The 17,112-nt window shown below is 42.3% G+C and overlaps 1 pseudogene; it reads right to left on the bottom strand.

The window, feature by feature from the left end:
- Nucleotides 1–447, bottom strand: part of LOC109912618 — a 5,424-nt pseudogene extending 4,977 nt beyond the window's left edge.
- Between the last annotated feature and the right edge of the window lie 16,665 nt (nucleotides 448–17,112).

Raw genomic sequence — 17,112 nt, forward strand, 5'->3', positions numbered from 1 at the left:
AGCCTCTCTGCTCCTATGATGCTGCTTGGCCTGCTGTGTTCATCCAGCCCTGCACCTTGTTGTCTCTTGAGATTCCGTTGTTCTGGTTTATTCAACCATGACTGAATTCCAAAATTCATGGAGAAAGAGGTTCCTTTGTTTATCCTGTTTCCTTTTGTCTAGCTTGCTACCTAGCTGCTACCAGCACTCAAAGTGGGAAAACCCCTTTATCGAGCCCAGTGCTCAAACTAATGCTCAAACCTGGATTGGTACACATTGATACCTTAGTCTACTGGCACACATGAGAACTCAGTCCCCCTAGTACACTCCAGTCAAGTTGAAGCTGTTTTTATTTTTGATCCCTGTCCTTCTGTATTCTACAAAGGGATAAACACAACTGTATCTGCAGTTTGGCACATAATATATAGGATGCAGCTTGCTGTTGAGCAGAAGTTAACAACTCATCATATTCTTTATAGTCACAAAAGCCCAGAGTCCAGTCTGTTTTGACTTGCCTCTTCCTTTTGAAGGACTATTATTTGAAACTCTATTTGCATCTTTAGGTGTGACATACAATGAATCTCTCTCTTTCTCTCTCTGGAAAGCAACTTAATTTAAATCCAGAGCCATTTATGGATGCATCAGCCCTCTTATAAGAAACACATTTTGGAAGTACAAGTAAAAAATGGCCATTTTACTTTGGCGTTTTGACCCATGATCAAGAGAGAAGAGTAAAATGTTGTGGCCTCCCTTGGGTGTAGTTGGAGAGAGAGGGCATTTCTTTTTGGTTGGATGGTAGTGTTCCTTAACCCTATTGCCTTCCCACCTCCTCAATAATCATCAGCAACAGAAAGATCAGTGATCAGACCTCCTCTCCATCACCAATTGAGGCCCTTAAGTGGCTCATTAATGATTACTTCATAAAATGATCCTGTCGTCACAAGTATTAAGGCAGAGGGTGTTGCCTGTTGACAGACATGCACAATAGATGAAACAGTGAAGCCTTCTTACTCGTTCAAAGTACCCAATCAAGGGACATGACATTAGCAAGGGGACACTCACTGAAAACCAAACCCTAGCCCTTGTTTCTGACCCCACGACACCTTGTTCCTCATAACCACCAACCCATGGAACCCCTCCTGTCCACATCTACCTACAGTCTGGGTCACTCCTTAATCCTGGACCTCCTTTAAATTTTCACTCTGACAGCTGCCATGGACTTCGCAATGACATTGGCCCTGATTGGTCAGCAGCTCTGGGAAGGTGGAATCTCTCTCCCGGGAATATTGATCCTGGGAAAGGCACATTGCTGGCTATGCATGTGCCTGATGGTTAATAGCAGCAGCCGTTCTCAGAGAAAGGAATGTGGGTCTCCTACGAGTTCTCCAACCAGTAGGCGAGACCCCTGACTCCGGCAAACAATCCAGTCCGAAAAGTGCAAATATGAAAAATCAATCACTTGCAACTGGAATCATTAAAATGTATAGCTCAGAAGGAGACCATTTAGCCTGGCATGCCTATCCCAACTTCCTGGTGAAGCAATCAAACTAGTCTGACATTCCTGCTATTATTTTCCCCATAGCCCTGTCATTGCTTCACTTTCAAGTATTTATCAAATTCCCTTCTGAATTGCCATTGAACTTGTTTCCATCAAACTTGCAGGAATATATTCCAGACCACAACAGCTTGCTGAGTAAACACATGTTTTCTCCTGCCATCTCTGGTTTTATTGAATCGCCTGAATGAATCTCCTCTTGTCACTGATCATCTTGTCACAGTTCCCCTTCACTTTGTCAAAACCACTCATGATTTTCAACAGCTCTATCACATCTTCTTGGCTCAAAGGAAAATAAGCCCAGCTTCCACAATGTCTCCACATAAGTAAAGTTGTCCCTCCCTGGTACAATTATAGTAAATCTTTTCTACACCCTTTTTAAATGCTTGACACTTGTTCCTAAAGTGCTGTGCCCATAAATAATGATATTGAGGCCTAACTAATGATTAATATAGGATCAGGATAACTTTCTTATTTTTGTATGTATCCATTAATAAACCCAAGTATTTCTGTGTGCTTATGCTTAAAAAGTCCCCTCAACTTATCCTGTCACCTTTGAGGTTTTGTGTACATGCACCTGTAGCACTCTCTGTTCCTTGCTACACTCCTTTGGAATAGTATTATTTTGTTTATATTTCCACTTCTCATTCTTATTATCAAAATGTATCACTTCATATTCCTCTGAGTTAACATTTGACTGCTGTGTGCCAATCCATTGCACCAGTTTGAATATGTCCAATGCCAATATTCACTTTGCAGTCATTTGTGGAGCTGTTTGGGAGATTTCTGATGTATTGGGTTTTACTACTGACCTGTTGGGAAAAGCAGCCACATAAATGGGATGTCTTTTTTTCTCTCTGTTTCCTTTCTAATTTTGTGTTATGTAGAAACATTAAAGGTATAAAAGATGAGCACTGCTGAATTTTACTGGTAGGGGTAGTGATGACATTGTGGGTCAATACCAGATCTTTACCATGATTGTTTTGCTGGGGCCGTTGTGTGATGCCAAGGCAGGATCTGGAGAGCTGCTATGCACTTCAAAGCCTTTAAGTAACTGCAAGCCTCCTAATGGAGTCAATGTACAACAGTGAACACTTTGTATCTTTATTAAATATTTATATTTTTATATATTCTTGGTCAAAACCTTTTAATTTAAAACCAATCGAACTTAGATTGTTTTTAACCCCATCATCATCATACTTCACTGGCATGACGTGAAGCTGTAAGTGGTTCAGATTGGTTGATTTAGTCAACTCAGCTGTGACCTCTTTCATGCCTCTATGAGGTGGCTGTCAATCTAGGCCATGGCTCATTTTTATTGCACCCTGATTGGACAGAAGTAGAAGGTCAGATCTGCCTCTGACAGAGATTTCTTGGTGAACAGCATTGCTGGAAAGAGAATTGTCATAGATATTGCAGGCTGCTTCATGTCAATTCATCTCATATAAGGAGCAAATGACCTTTTCCTATAGACAGATGTGCATGGCACAGTGACGAAGGAACTGGATGGAGGGAGGTCGTTCAGTATTATAGGAAGTTGATGACTGGGCTGAATTAATCTAAATACAAATTTTCCAGCCTGCCTACAGCCAGGGCAAACAGAGCCACTGGTTGGAAATTATACATCATTGGCAAAATGGCAAATTATTCATTTTTGGCATGGCTGTAGTTCAGTCATTCGGATAAACATTAAGATATATCTAAATGCCCTATTCAGTTCGTTGTGTGTGAAACCATGTGCAGGACCGCATTCAAGAATCTCCTTTGCACTCTCTGAAAGAGGCTCATGGTACGTAGGGGATGTGATGACCTAGTGGTATTATTGCTGAGCTATTAATCTGGAAGCTCAGCTAATGTTCTGGGGACCAGGGTTCAAATCCCGCTATGGCTGATGGTGGAATTTGAATTCAATAAAAAGAAGCTGGAATCAAGAGTCTTATGATGACTATGAAACCATTGCCAATTGTCAGGGGGAAAACCCATCAGGTTCACTAATGCCCTTTTAGGGAAGGAAATCTACCATCCTTGCCTGCTCTGGTCTACATGTAATTCCAGACTCACAGCAATGTGTTTGATTCTTAACTGCTCTCTGGGCAATTAAGGATGGGCAATAAATGCTGGCCTAGCCAGAGATGGCTACATCCCCCGAGTGAATAAAAAGAAAGTGTTGGATTCATACTGGGGAAATCCAGCCTTGCAGTTGCTTCATGTGATAACCCACCGAGCACCCTTGGTGCTGGCATATTTCTTTTTCTATGCTATGCTTTCTTTACCTGAAGTAAAACAATTTATCATATCTCTAGAGTAGCTATGAAACATTGTTTTCAAGATCACATTACCATTGTAAATTTAAACATACATGTTTTGTAAAAATGCAATCAGCTGCATTGGTTCACAAAAAATCTATGAAACATTCCTGAGAATCTGCCAAAGCCATTGAAGGAGAGAGGAACTCAGAAACTGTTGCTGTTGGTATAAATGGATGCAAAGCTCGCATCCAGGTTCTGCCTCCATTATTTTAGTGAAGGCACATGGTTGTATGTGTAATTAGAGTTTATTGGTTCTTACAGATCACTGGATTAACCTTTCCTGGTCTCAGGCTTGGAGGCAGGGTGCATTGAAAGAATAGGAGAAACCAAGCCAAGACGGCATTCTGTGCCAGCCACCTCCTGAGGAACTTCGTAGGGGTGGGCTAGGAACAAAGTTGTTAACCTGCTTCAGCGAGGCATGCAGTCAAATCAAGGTCCCATTGAGGGAAATGTTTTCAAGGGCAACAGCAGGTTCCAGCTGTAAGTGCAGCCCCACCTGAATGAGGAGTCTGTGAGCTCCTTGGAGAGATCCACTCTCCAGAATGGTAAAGCCTGTATTAATTAGCTGTATTAGGGGAGCACAAGACTCACAGCTAGGGACCTAAGAGCAGCCACTAACACTTTTTTTTCTGCAGGTCAATCCCTGAGACCCTATGCCTATTTCTGCTGAAGGGGAACTTCATTAGAGCCCCTCACCTCGAGGTGCCCCCTAGATCTTCCCCTTCTCCAGCATCACTGACCATTCTCCGTGAAGCTACTGGCTGGACGTCAGCTTTCAGTTTCCCTCATCTGCCTAACGTCCTAAATTGAAAAGGTCTCTTCAAGGCTTCTTAATTGGTGGTCTCTGATCCAAAATCACACTGCAGTCACTTCCTGGTAAATTTCAGCCAATGTCTTTATGGTACACAGAAACAAGTTCATTGGAATCAAAGATAACAAGATGTAGAGCTGGATGAACACAGCAGGCCAAGCAGCATCAGAGAAGCAGGAAGGCTGACGTTTCGGGCCTAGACCCTTCTCCAGAAAATTGGAATCTGCTGTGAATGTTATTAGTATGCTTCCTAAATGCTTGTTCACAAAAATGAAAGGAGTAAACTGGCCAAAAAAAGAAAGTCGGGTAGAAAATTCCTCTCTGGCCCATTTATAGCTGAAAGAAATTTTGAGTTAAAGTACTGAATACAAGAATTTAATTCCCATATTTACCATCATTATCAATCATAGCTAGTGTTCGTAACTTATTAGAGACAAGTCATTAATCATATAGTGATCACTAACTTATCATTGCAGATAGTGCCATTGATGTGAAATACTGAATTTTATCTGTAAGCCAATATTTTCTTGTGCAAAGTAATTGAAGTTACATTCTTATATAAAGTAAGAAATATAGAAAGAATATCCCAAATAAATTCAACCTAGAATTAGAAATAAATCCATATTAGACTGCAGTCAATTAACTTTGGGATTAACTAACTAGTTCACTGATGTCCTCTCAAGAAAGAAACATGTCATCCTTACCTGATCTGGCCCATCTGTGATTCCAGACCCATAGTAATGTGGTTTGCTCTTAACTGCCCTCTAGGGACTTAGGGATTGGCAAGAAATGCTGGTCTGGCCAGGGATGCCCATATCAAAATGAATGACATTTTAAAAAAAATCCATGAGACATAAATGTACAGACATATACTTTTTAATTGTGATCAGCATGGTTATCTTCAACATATAAACATTTAAATGGGTCAAGAAAGGAAGCAGAAATGAAAAGAAAACTCCAGTTTGTATCCAGCTATCCATGACATTACAATATCCAGTAGCATTTTACAGCAAATTGAATTCTTTTGAAGGATAGTCATTTGCAACAATAATGTGACAATGACCATGAAATCCATTTTCATGATGTTGGCTGCAGAATAAATATTGGCTAAGACACCTGCCAAATTTTCCAAATTCTCTTCAAAATAATGTCAAGAAATCCTTCACAAACAATTGAAAGGCAAGCAGGACCTTGTTTAATGTCTCATTTGAATCAGTGCTTAAATGCAGTTAGGCCAGACAGCAAAGATGAGGCTTAAGATCAGTTTTTGAAGAAAGCTTTGCAGTTGCAGATTACAGAATGCAGACATCAGTGGACAATGTCCTCTAGCACATTCTTGTACAGTTCCAAACATATTTATCTACAAAGTAATGAAAGCAATGCTGAAAGATGAAGGAGAATCCAGATATTGGGAAGGGAAAGTCAGTGAGCAGGTTAGGTAGTCTGTCTGATCTCCATATTCAACAGATACTTAGGCAGAGGTATGAAAACAGATCAGTTATCAACTATATGAATTAAGGGCTGGGTAATAACTCAGGAGGGTAGTTGACAACCCACAAAATTATCCCAAGGGTAAGTGAGAAATGATACTGAACCAGAAATAGATTTCTATTCCCAAAGTCGCTAAAATGAAGGAAAGTAAAGACTGCAAAAAAAATGATGATATTCACAGTGAAAATGTTGACTATTTTAAAACTGTAACAGTATAAAATAGGAAATTGCCAACAAACTATATCAAAAACAAAATCAGCTTTTTGCTTTGCTCCTTCTGTGGAAAGGGCATTCACTACATATTATATACCCATTGGTTGAGACAGTGATTCAGAAATTAGGAAACTAAATTGAGTTGGCTCTGCAGTAGTTCATTCAACTATTATAAAATTCATTTACCTGCTTACATCCCAAAGCCTTTGTCTCAAACTGTTGCTTGTGATGCAATAAATACTGGAACAAATGCTAAGACACTTAAGAAGAATCTAATGTAGGATGACTGTGAATAGAGGCGTTTTTATTTCATTTTATAGATGTAGAGGTGAAACAATGAGAGTAATAGAACAAATAATCTCTTTAGGAATCTCCATCATTTTGTCATCACAGAGGCTAAATTTGTCCGCAATCAAGTGATCAACTTTCTCAGTCAAGGCAGGATACAAGCTAGTTGAAGCAGGCCACAAAGCAGGCATTGTGATGAAGTGGTTAACAGTCTATGTGTTGGGAAAAAGTACACAATGCACATCTGTAGGAGTTAGTGGAGCTTCCCCAAGATATAAGTGAATCGATGTAAAATACTTGTTCTCACCTGTCTAGACGGTGCATCATAATGTGCCAAAGAGGTCGGCAGCAAAGAAAAGGGCCCTTCGGTCCATCAACTCTGTGCCGGTCAAAAACAACCACCTAACTGTTCTCATCCCATTTTCCAGCACTTGGCTCACAGATTTGTATACATTGTCATCACAAGTACATATCTAAATACTTCTTAAATATTATGAATGTTTCTGCCTCTACCATCCAGTAACTACATTAGAAGTCAGGGAAATGCAAATAGATGGCACAGACTGTGGAGATGTCTCTTTGAGAGATGGGAAGATTTTTTAAAATTTAAAATGAGAAATTCTGGTATTTTCCTAGATGACTACTCCTGGACTCTTGTAGAATTTGTCACCTCTACTCAGTTTGAGGTGCTGGGTAAGTATTGACTGAGGTAGTTGCTGCCACCAATCACCCTTTGCCTTTGCTTTGTCTTGGGTGCTTGGTAATTAGTGGTGGAAGGTGGACCACCACAATGTGTCCACAGAAGATGCACTGTTTTTCATTAACAAAAATACTCATTGCTCAATAACAATAAGTACAACTATATTTGGTCAATCTTAATTGCTACAGTTTTAAGGAGCTGGTACAGATTCATCAACTTCCTCTGAAAACTGGAGTACTACTCCCTGTCTCTACCTACAGAATATCTGTCAATTCTACCATGTCAAAAACAATGTAACATGAATATTAACCTCTTCAGAACTATTACCTCCCATAACTCCTCCCTCATCAGCTTTTTTCCCCATTGTTAACCCATGAAACATTCATATATGGAACTGTATTACATTTGCTGCCCCCTTATCTCCCTTAAGTCTGAATTGACAAGCATAACCAGTATGGACATTTAACACTTTTCTCAGCATGACCTAATATCTTCTCGTTAGACTTGGAAGAATGGTCCATGTTTTCTTCAAGGATGGTTTACCCTGGGTCTGATCTGGGCATCTTCATTACCGAAGATTTATTGCTCAGTAGCAAAATTTTTGGATCTTTTATCATTTGGCTATACTTTGTGGAGAACATTGTTCTTTGTAGACATGGTTGCTGTTCCATTGGATAATCTAGAGTACCCTTAATCTCCTGAATTTCCTTCTTGGAAGACATCTGTTCTGTTTAAAAAGCACTTCTTGACCATATCTTGGATGTGGTTCCCATGAAATCATACAGAGCTTATCTCCCTTGAGTAGCTCATCAAGCTGGCTGTCTTCAGTCACTCATTGTAGTTGTTTACCTGGAAAAGTAATTTGTTTTTTTACAGACTTTTCATCACGTTACTGAAAGTTTGCTGTTCACAGAGCACTGTCTCCCTTGCTGGCATTGTTTTAGAAGACAGAAAGTTAAATATTTCCATTGGTAAATTCTGTAACTTTCTCTGTGGCAATGTCAAACAGCTGTCTTGTGCCAACATCAGTGATCTCACTTGATCTGTTCTTCTGTCTGTGGTCCACTATGTATCTGGGAAACCCAATGAAGTTTTCTCCTGGTTGCCTCTTGACTCTTGTTCATTGACTAGTATTTAGAAACCTGACTGCTTCTGAGCCAGTTATTCCCTTGGAATTGATGGACCTCCTTCTTACTTAAAGAAGTTGAGGTCCAAACATGCATGTCGGCTCAAACGTGAGGAGTGTTGATTGTGAAGCACATCCACCTTTACAATTGTATTGCTGAGAAAAGGCACATTTTGTAGGCTATCATCAAAACAATTGACAAGAAGGGGATAATTAAAATTTTTACCATGTGAGAGGAAAGTGCTGCTTGCTTGGCAAGTGGATTCCAGATTCAACTCCCAGACTTAGATATCTATTAGTCACTCTCCACTATTATGGTAAGATGCTAAAAATAAGAATAGCAAAATGTTCCTCAAGGCGTGCAGCAATCCATTTTCTAAAGGGGCATGTTAATTTAAATCTCTCATTAGGAGTGAGTGGAGTTTTCAACGATTCTGAATAAATGGAAATCGTGGTGATTTATTGATTTGGATTTGTAATTTGGTTTAGATCATACCCCTTGTGATAAGTAGTAAAACTATCTGCCCTCTTAATGAATATTGACCAGTGCATACAAATTGGTTGCTATGTTTTACAAATGTATAAAACGCACTTAAAATTATAATCATCAATATCATTTGGAGAAATCACAGTTGCAAGGAATTCTGATAGCTTTCAATCTAATTTATGGTCATTACCACTGATCTTTTAAAAATGTATATTTTTGCTTTAAAAGATGACCTCTATTGGAAAGTGGATCTCAATAGGAAGAATAACTGGAGTAAATGAGACACAGAGTGGAATCTTATATGGGTTTGAACAATGTGGGCTAAGCAGGGATTTATGGCAGAATTGTAAAAGACGTCCAGTGAGGCTCCGACTCTACACTGGAATTATCTTGCTCCATCTTTTATGCTTTTGTCAAGTGGCTTGGTGAGTTTCTCAATAGGCAGCTGAACAGGGCAGTGAACTGTGAGTTCTCTAATCCATGGCCATCCAAGTGTATTGCCTTCATGTTGGCATTGCAACTGCCTAGCCCAGACATCACTGATAAATTAATTCACACCAACACTTTTGGAAACAGAGGCCATGAAAGAATAGGGATGTTAAAGAAGGAGGGCCAAAGATGTCAGCAATAACCATTGCCATTTATACTCTTCATTCCTCTTGCTTTCAGGTGATGTAGTAGTTCTCATCACCATCGTCCATCCATGTACATCATGCGTAGCCATGACATTATGCCTTATGCTGGCACAATGACATTTGGGGCTACACAGACAGACAAACAACCCAAATGTCCTTTAGGAAAGAAAAATGCTATCCTTACCTGGTCCAGTTTACATATGACTCCAGACCCACAGAAATGTGGTTGGCTCTTAACTGCCCTCTGGGTAATTAGGGGTGGGCAATTAATGCTGGCCTCGCCAGCATCGCCCTCACCTTGTAAGTGAATTAAAAAAAAACATAATTTGTTGTCAAGTCTTTGCACATTAATTATAGTCACAAGTATAATTGTGGTGGCATCTTGATTATTTATTTATAAATTCAAAGGATGACCAAAGGTGTTTGATCTTTTTGGATCTGAAACTGTAAACCAACAGTAGAAATGGTTCACCTGACGAAAGCAGCAGCACTCCGAAAGCTTGTGATTTCAAATGAACTTGTTGGAATATAACCTGGTGTCGTGTGACTTCTGACTTTGAAAACTAATGACATGATGATAAAATTTTTCACTGGCCCAAGTTACTGCTAAAGCTTCCTTTTTAATTGTTACATGATTCTATCTTTGCCAAAGATCTAGATGTGAATTAAACAGGTTTCTTCCTGCCATCATTTGGATTTGCAGGACTGCACAGAGAATACATTGGCTGCCATAATAATTGGGTGGTTTGAATCATTGTGTTCTAGTACATCTGAGGAAGTAGTCTTCTTCATAAATACCTTTTCTTGTTCTATGCTCCAGTACCGATGTTGGTTCCTTTTCAGACAGATTGAAGTAAGCTTTAAACACCACCTCAAACGATGCTGAATCTCATCAAATCTTGCCACTGGACCTACAGCATATAAAAATATATTGACCTGTTGTTCCTAAGCTTTTTCTGGCAATTTTATAGCTCTCAAAGCAGCCTTTCCAAAATTCCTATCTCTATCCTTGCTGCAGACTCTCAATGTTCCTGAGCTGCTGGGGTAGAGATAGTCCCTGGGAGTTAACATCTCTAATCTAAATCTTTTTTGCTTTATGCATTTTTTTTACATCCAAGAGGCCTATTTCCTCCAAAATCCACATGATACTTGAAGTCTTTGCTGCTTCCCTCCTTAGTAAGTTATCTTTTCTTTCCCTACTTCTCTTCAAGGTTAGTATTATTTACTTTTATCCTGTCATGAGATTCATTTGTGAGCATTGCTGGCTGGCCAGCAATTTTTGCCTGTCCCTAGTTGCTTTTGAGAAGGTGGTGGCGAGTTGCCTTCTTGAGCCACCGGAGTCCATTTTGTGTAGGTAGACCCACAATGCCATTAGGGAAGGAGTTCTAGAAATTTGTGACCCAGCAACAATGGAGGAACAGCGATATATTTCCAAGTCAGGATGGTGAGTGGCTTGGAGGGGAACTTGCAGGTGGTGGTGCTTCTATGTATCTGCTGCCCTTGTCTTTCTAGATGGTAGTGGTTGTGGGTTTGGAAGGTGCCGACTATAGAGTTTTGGTGAATTTCTGAATTTTTAACTTGATGTTTTCAGATCATCATCTATGGATCTTTCAAATCCTTGGTATCAGATTCTTCTAACAGCTGCCTAGTTCATGGTTTGAGTTTGGGCTGACTATGCAACAGACTTCTGTTACCGTGGTCAAGTATGTCCGCTACATCTGGCTCAGTTTGTCTCAGCTTACTCTGTACTGGTTAGGTTGTATCTCTCAAACTCTACTTCACCATATTGATGTGGGCATGGTAAACTAATTCCAATTTTTTATTCACACTATATTCATGGTTAGAGCCAAGTTTCTCTGTACAGATTATTGTCTCATTCCCAGTTTCATGTTCAGACAATTCTGTTTATGTCAGACTTACATCAACCTACATGGCTGACTGATTCATGTTAAGCCTTTGCACCCAAGTTCATGTAATCACAAGGGCCCATGAGACCATCCAGACTCACTTTGTGAAGGCAATGGAACAGATAGTCATGGTGTTCAAAATCAGGAGCAAACTTTGAATTGAGGGGTTCTTCCTACTGCTGACAGTGTATTCAGCTGTGTGTCTACAAAAGATACCATAAGCTGGAGAATTGAGTTTGAAAGTGTCAATTCTGGCAATCAATCAGATTTGCAAGATGTTTGGTGTTGTGATTTTCCTATTATGCAGACTTCTGGTGGACTTTCCTGCTTGTTTGCTTTTATTGTCACCAGAATGGTATTTGGCATGATCATAACACCATAAATGCCCTTAATTGCCATGGAAACAGCTTGGACTTCAGCACTCAGGGTCTTGAAACTCTGTGTGCTTCAGAGCTGAAGTTCATCACTAAAGTTCTTATGATGTTTCATGTCCATTTTTTTGTGTTTATTTATCTAAACCTATAGGGATTCATTTGATAGTTTGGTGACAGTGCTGCTACCTCTTGTGTCTGCCCAGCAGTGTGATACAAGCTCAGCCTATTGAAGCAAGCACTTGCTCATGCAGTAGTCTCGCCACACTTTCCACAAATGAATCCTCCACCCTCTAAAACGGGAATAACAACTGTTCACTAATTTTCTGCTCTGCAGAAGTCATGTACTTTTTGGGCCTCACATATTCTGAAATCATTAATGTCCAGTCATTTTATTTTTCTCTAAGGCACACTGGAAGGTACTGTACAATCACACTGCACTTAACCAGCTGAGATCCAATTGCAGAAGAACTAAATAGATTGGTTGAATAGAAATTATCAAAATAAATTATGTAAAAATACCACTAGGTAGTAACTGATGGCTTTAAATGTTAAAATACTGTCTGCTTCTGCTGGCAGTCATGGCATTTGTTTTGATTCTATTTCACCTAGGTCCTGGCTTCACTGCCTTAACACTCTCTCACTGACTGGGTTATGTTCTCAGGCTCCATAGAGAACAATTCGGAGACTGCAGCAACTGGAAAGTAGCATGAAAATCCGTTGAGATAACAAGGTGTAGAGCTGGATGAACACAGCAGGCCAAGCAGCATCAGAGGAGCAGGAAAGCTGACGTTTTGGGCCTAGACCCTTCTTCAGAAATGGGGGAGGGGAAGGGGATTCTGAAATAAATAGGGAGAGAGGGGGAGGCAGATAGAAGGAGAAGATAGGTGGAGAAGAGACAGACAGGTCAAAGAGGCGGGGTAGAGCCAGTAAAGTTGAGTGTAGGTGGGGAGTTAGGGAGGGGATATGTCAGTCCAGGGAGGACAGACAGGTCAAGGGGGCGGGATGAGGTTAGTAGGTAGGAGATGGGGGTGGGGCTTGAGGTGGGAGGAGTGGATAGGTGGGAGGACAGGTTAGGGAGGCGGGGACAAGCTGGGCTGGTTTTGGGATGCAGTAGGGGGAGGGGAGATTTTGAAGCTTGTGAAGTCCACATTGATACCATTGGGCTGCAGGGTTCCCAAACGGAATATGAGGTGCTGTTCCTGCAAACTTCGGGTGGTGTCGTTGTGGCACTGCAGGAGGCCCAGGATGGACATGTCGTCTGAGGAATGGGAGGGGGAGTTGAAATGGTTCGCGACTGGGAGGTGCAGTTGTTTATTGCTAACCGAGCATAGGTGTTCCGCAAAGCGGTCCCCAAGCCTCCGCTTGGTTTCCCCGATGTAGAGGAGGCCACATCGGGAACAGCGGATACAGTATACCACATTAGCAGATCTGCAGGTGAACATCTGCTTGATGTGGAAGGTCTTCTTGGGGCCTGGGATGGGGGTGAGGGGTATAGCACTTCCTGCGGTTGCAGGGAAAAGTGCTGGGGATGGTGGGGCTGGAGGGGATTGTGGAGCAGACAAGGTAGTCACGGAGAGAGTGGTCCCTCCGGAAGGCAGATAAGGGTGGGGAAGGAAAAATGTCTTTGGTGGTGGGGTCGGATTGCAGATGATGGAAGTGTTGGAGGATGATGCATTGGATCCGGTGGTTGGTGGGGTGGTATGTGAGGATGAGGGGGATTCTGTTTTGGTTGTTAATGCGGGGAGGGGGTGCGAGGGATGAGTTGCAGGAAATGCAGGAGACACGGTCGAGGGCGTTCTCGACCACTGAGGAGGGGAGGTTGCGGTCCTTGAAAAACGAGGACATCTGAGATGTTCGGGAGTGGAATGCCTCATCCTGGGAGCAGATGCGGCCGAAACAAAGGAATTGGGAAGAGGGGATGGCAATTTTGCAGGAAGGTGATTGGGAGGAGGTGTATTCTAGGTAGCTGTGGGAGATGGTAGGCTTTGAAATGGATATCAGTTTCCAGGTCGTTGCCAGAGATGGAAACAGAGAGGTCCAGGAAGGAGAGAGAGGTATCAGAGATGGTCCAGGTGAACTTCAGGTTGGGGTGGAAGGTGTTGGTGAAGTGGATGAACTGCTTGAGCTCCTCGTGGGAGCACGAGGCGGTGCCGATACAGTCATCGATGTAACAGAGGAAGAGGTGGAGTTTGGGACCAGTGTAGGTACAGAAGAGGGATTGTTCCACGTAACCTACAAAGAGGCAGGCATAGCTTGGGCCCATGCGGGTACCCATGGCCACCCCCTTTGTCTGTAGGAAGTGGGAGGAATTGAAAGTGAAGTTGTTGAGGGTGAGGACAAGTTCAGCTAAACGGATGAGGGTGTCAGTGGAGGGGGACTGGTCGGGCCTGCAGGACAGGAAGAAGCGGAGGGCCTTTAGGCCATCTGTATGGGGAATGCAGGTGTACAGGGACTGGACGTCCATGGTGAAGATGAGGTGTTGGGGACCAGGGAATCGGAAGTTTTGGAGGAGGTGGAGGGCGTGGGTGGTATCACGGACGTAGGTGGGGAGTTACTGGACTGGGGGAGAGAAAATGGAGTCGAGATAAGTAGAGATAAGTTCGGTGGGGCAGGAGCAGACGGAGACAATGGGTCGACCAGGGCAGTCGGGTTTGTGGATTTTGGGAAGGAGATAGAAGCGGGCGGTGAGGTGTTGGGGAACGATGAGGTTGGAGGCTGTGGGTGGGAGGTCACCTGAGGTGATGAGGTTGTGGATGGTTTGGGACATGATGTTTTGGTGATCAGGGGTGGGGTCATGATCAAGGAGGCGGTAGGAGGAGGTGTCAGAGAGCTGGCGCCTGGCCTCAGCGATGTAGAGGTCAGTGCGCCATACTACAACTGCACCTCCCTTGTCCGTGGGTTTTATGGTGAGGTTGGGATTGGAGCGGAGGGAGCGGAGGGCTGCACATTCTGTTCGGGAGAGGTTGGAGTGGGTGAGAGGGGTGGAGAGGTTGAGGCGATTGATGTCTCGATGGCAGTTGGAGATGAAGAGGTCGAGGGAGGGTAGGAGGCCTTGGGGTGGTGGCCAGGAGGAGGGGGTGTGTTGGAGGCGGGAGAAGGGGTCAGTAGAGGGAGGGTTAGGCTCACGATTGAAGAAGTAAGCGTGGAGGCGAAGGTGGCGGAAAAACTGTTCAACATCCAAGCGTGAACAGTATTCGTTGATGTTCGAGTGGAGGGGGACAAAGGTGAGCCCTTTGAAAATCCGTTGGGCTGGTTCCCTAAGGCTCTGCCACTTCCAGAGGTGGGTTGGCATTGAACTTAACATCTTGCTCACCTGAGACAATGAAGCTATTTAAAGCTCCAGTCAAGGACCACTTGTACCCAGCTGTGCAATTCCCCTGGTGCTGCACAGGCCGTCCCTCTCTGTACACTGCTGTACATTGCTGAGGCAGCTTGTCACCACTGCGAGGTAGACAAGACATGGCTGACCAAATTAATTGGCCGTAACAGGGGGTTGCAGTGGTCACAGTGGTTCAGGAGTGGCTTCAGTCACTCTGCTGGTGGGGTAAACTATCCACCCTGAGATTCCTTTCACACCAAAGAAAATGATCTTCATGAATGCTTTCAGTTTGAGAGGTTGCTTGGTCTCTTCTTCTCCAGCAGCACTCACTTCTCTTTGTAAGGCTGCCATCTGGAATACCTATGGCCTTCTTATTGTGCTTCCCATTGTCCTTAATCGGATAGTGAACATGAAGGCAATCAGTTCGGAGGCTGTGCCAATGACAGACTGATACTATTTTTGGGTTCAGGGCCCAGATATGGTCCTGATGTTAGGATCCCATCCCTCATGGGAAATTACAGCCGTCTCTTTCTTTTTCACCTTCTCTTTCTCTCTATATGTCTCTTTCTTTCTATCATCAAATCTCGTTTAATCTCTCTTTTACACTCACACTCATAATTTTCTTTCTCTCATACTCACTGATTTACTCAATCAATCTTCCATCTTTCTATCTTCCACATTAACTTTCTCAATCTGTCTGTCCCTCGTACTTTCACTTTCTCATATCCTGGATCCAGCCACATTGAATGTTTAAATGCCCTGATTGTGAATAAACGAATGCACATTCTCGCAAGTTCCAAACAGGAGTAAAACAATGTCCAAAATGATACTGGAAAATTCAGATTGAATGAGCTTCTCATATTTAATAAAATCTCTCTATCTTATTTATTCTGGATTAGAAACAGAAGAGCAAAAGCAATTGTGCAACATCCAAACACATAAGAGCTGGATGTCAATCTTTGAGGGTATTTGCCATTTCTTCCCCTCCTGTTAGCACTGCAATAAGGTTCCCTTGTTTCTACTCTCAAACTGGCCAGCCTCCATATTCAACGATTATCCTTGGCCTTTTCCACAACCTCCAATGTAATGCCACCATGATATATGTCTCCCTTTCAGCATTCTAAAGAGACTATACTCTTTATGACACTCTGATCTGCTGCTAATCACCCTCAATAATCACTCTGCTTTGTGTGACAAACATAGGAGATGCAACATCTATCTTTTTGCTCCAATCGTTTCCACTGTACGAGGTCCCAAACACTCCTTTTCAGTGAAACAGGGTTTAACTTGGTCCTTCCATTTGTGTATGCTGTACTCACTACTCATTCTCTCAGTAGAGACTGCTTTGCACTGGGGAGACCAATTGCTGTTTGGTTAGGAAGTAAATAACTTCCTGAGGAAGGGTCACTCGACCTGAAACATTAACTCTGATTTCTCTTCACAGATGCTGTCAGATCTGCTGAGCTTTTCCAGCAATTTCTGTTTTTTTTTCTGATTTACAGAATCTGCAGTTCTTTTGGTTTTTATTTGGTAAAAATTTCCTGTTCCTCAAGCATTTTAATTGTCTATCTTACTCCCATTTCGATCTATTTGACCTTGACCTGCAGTGTTTTGATGAAGCTTGATGTAAGCTTGTAGAACTGCAACTCATCTTTAGCTTGGCCACTTCAAGACTGAGTTCAACAATTTCAGGTTGCTACATTTATAAATCACCTTAGATCTGTGCCCACTCATTCTAAAACGTTTTATCAACAAGGTCAGTCTCTCCCTATTTACTCTTTCAGCCCTGTTAAGAATTTGAAAACTTCTATCCAATCTCCTCTTATCCTTCTCCTCTCTAAGGAGAACAGTCATAACCTCTCCAATCTATCTTCATAACTAAGATAACAAGGTGTGGAGCTGGAGGAACACAGCAGGC

Source organism: Rhincodon typus, chromosome 10 (genome assembly GCF_021869965.1).
Source record: "Rhincodon typus isolate 14 chromosome 10, sRhiTyp1.1, whole genome shotgun sequence".
NCBI classification, from domain to species: domain Eukaryota; kingdom Metazoa; phylum Chordata; class Chondrichthyes; order Orectolobiformes; family Rhincodontidae; genus Rhincodon; species Rhincodon typus.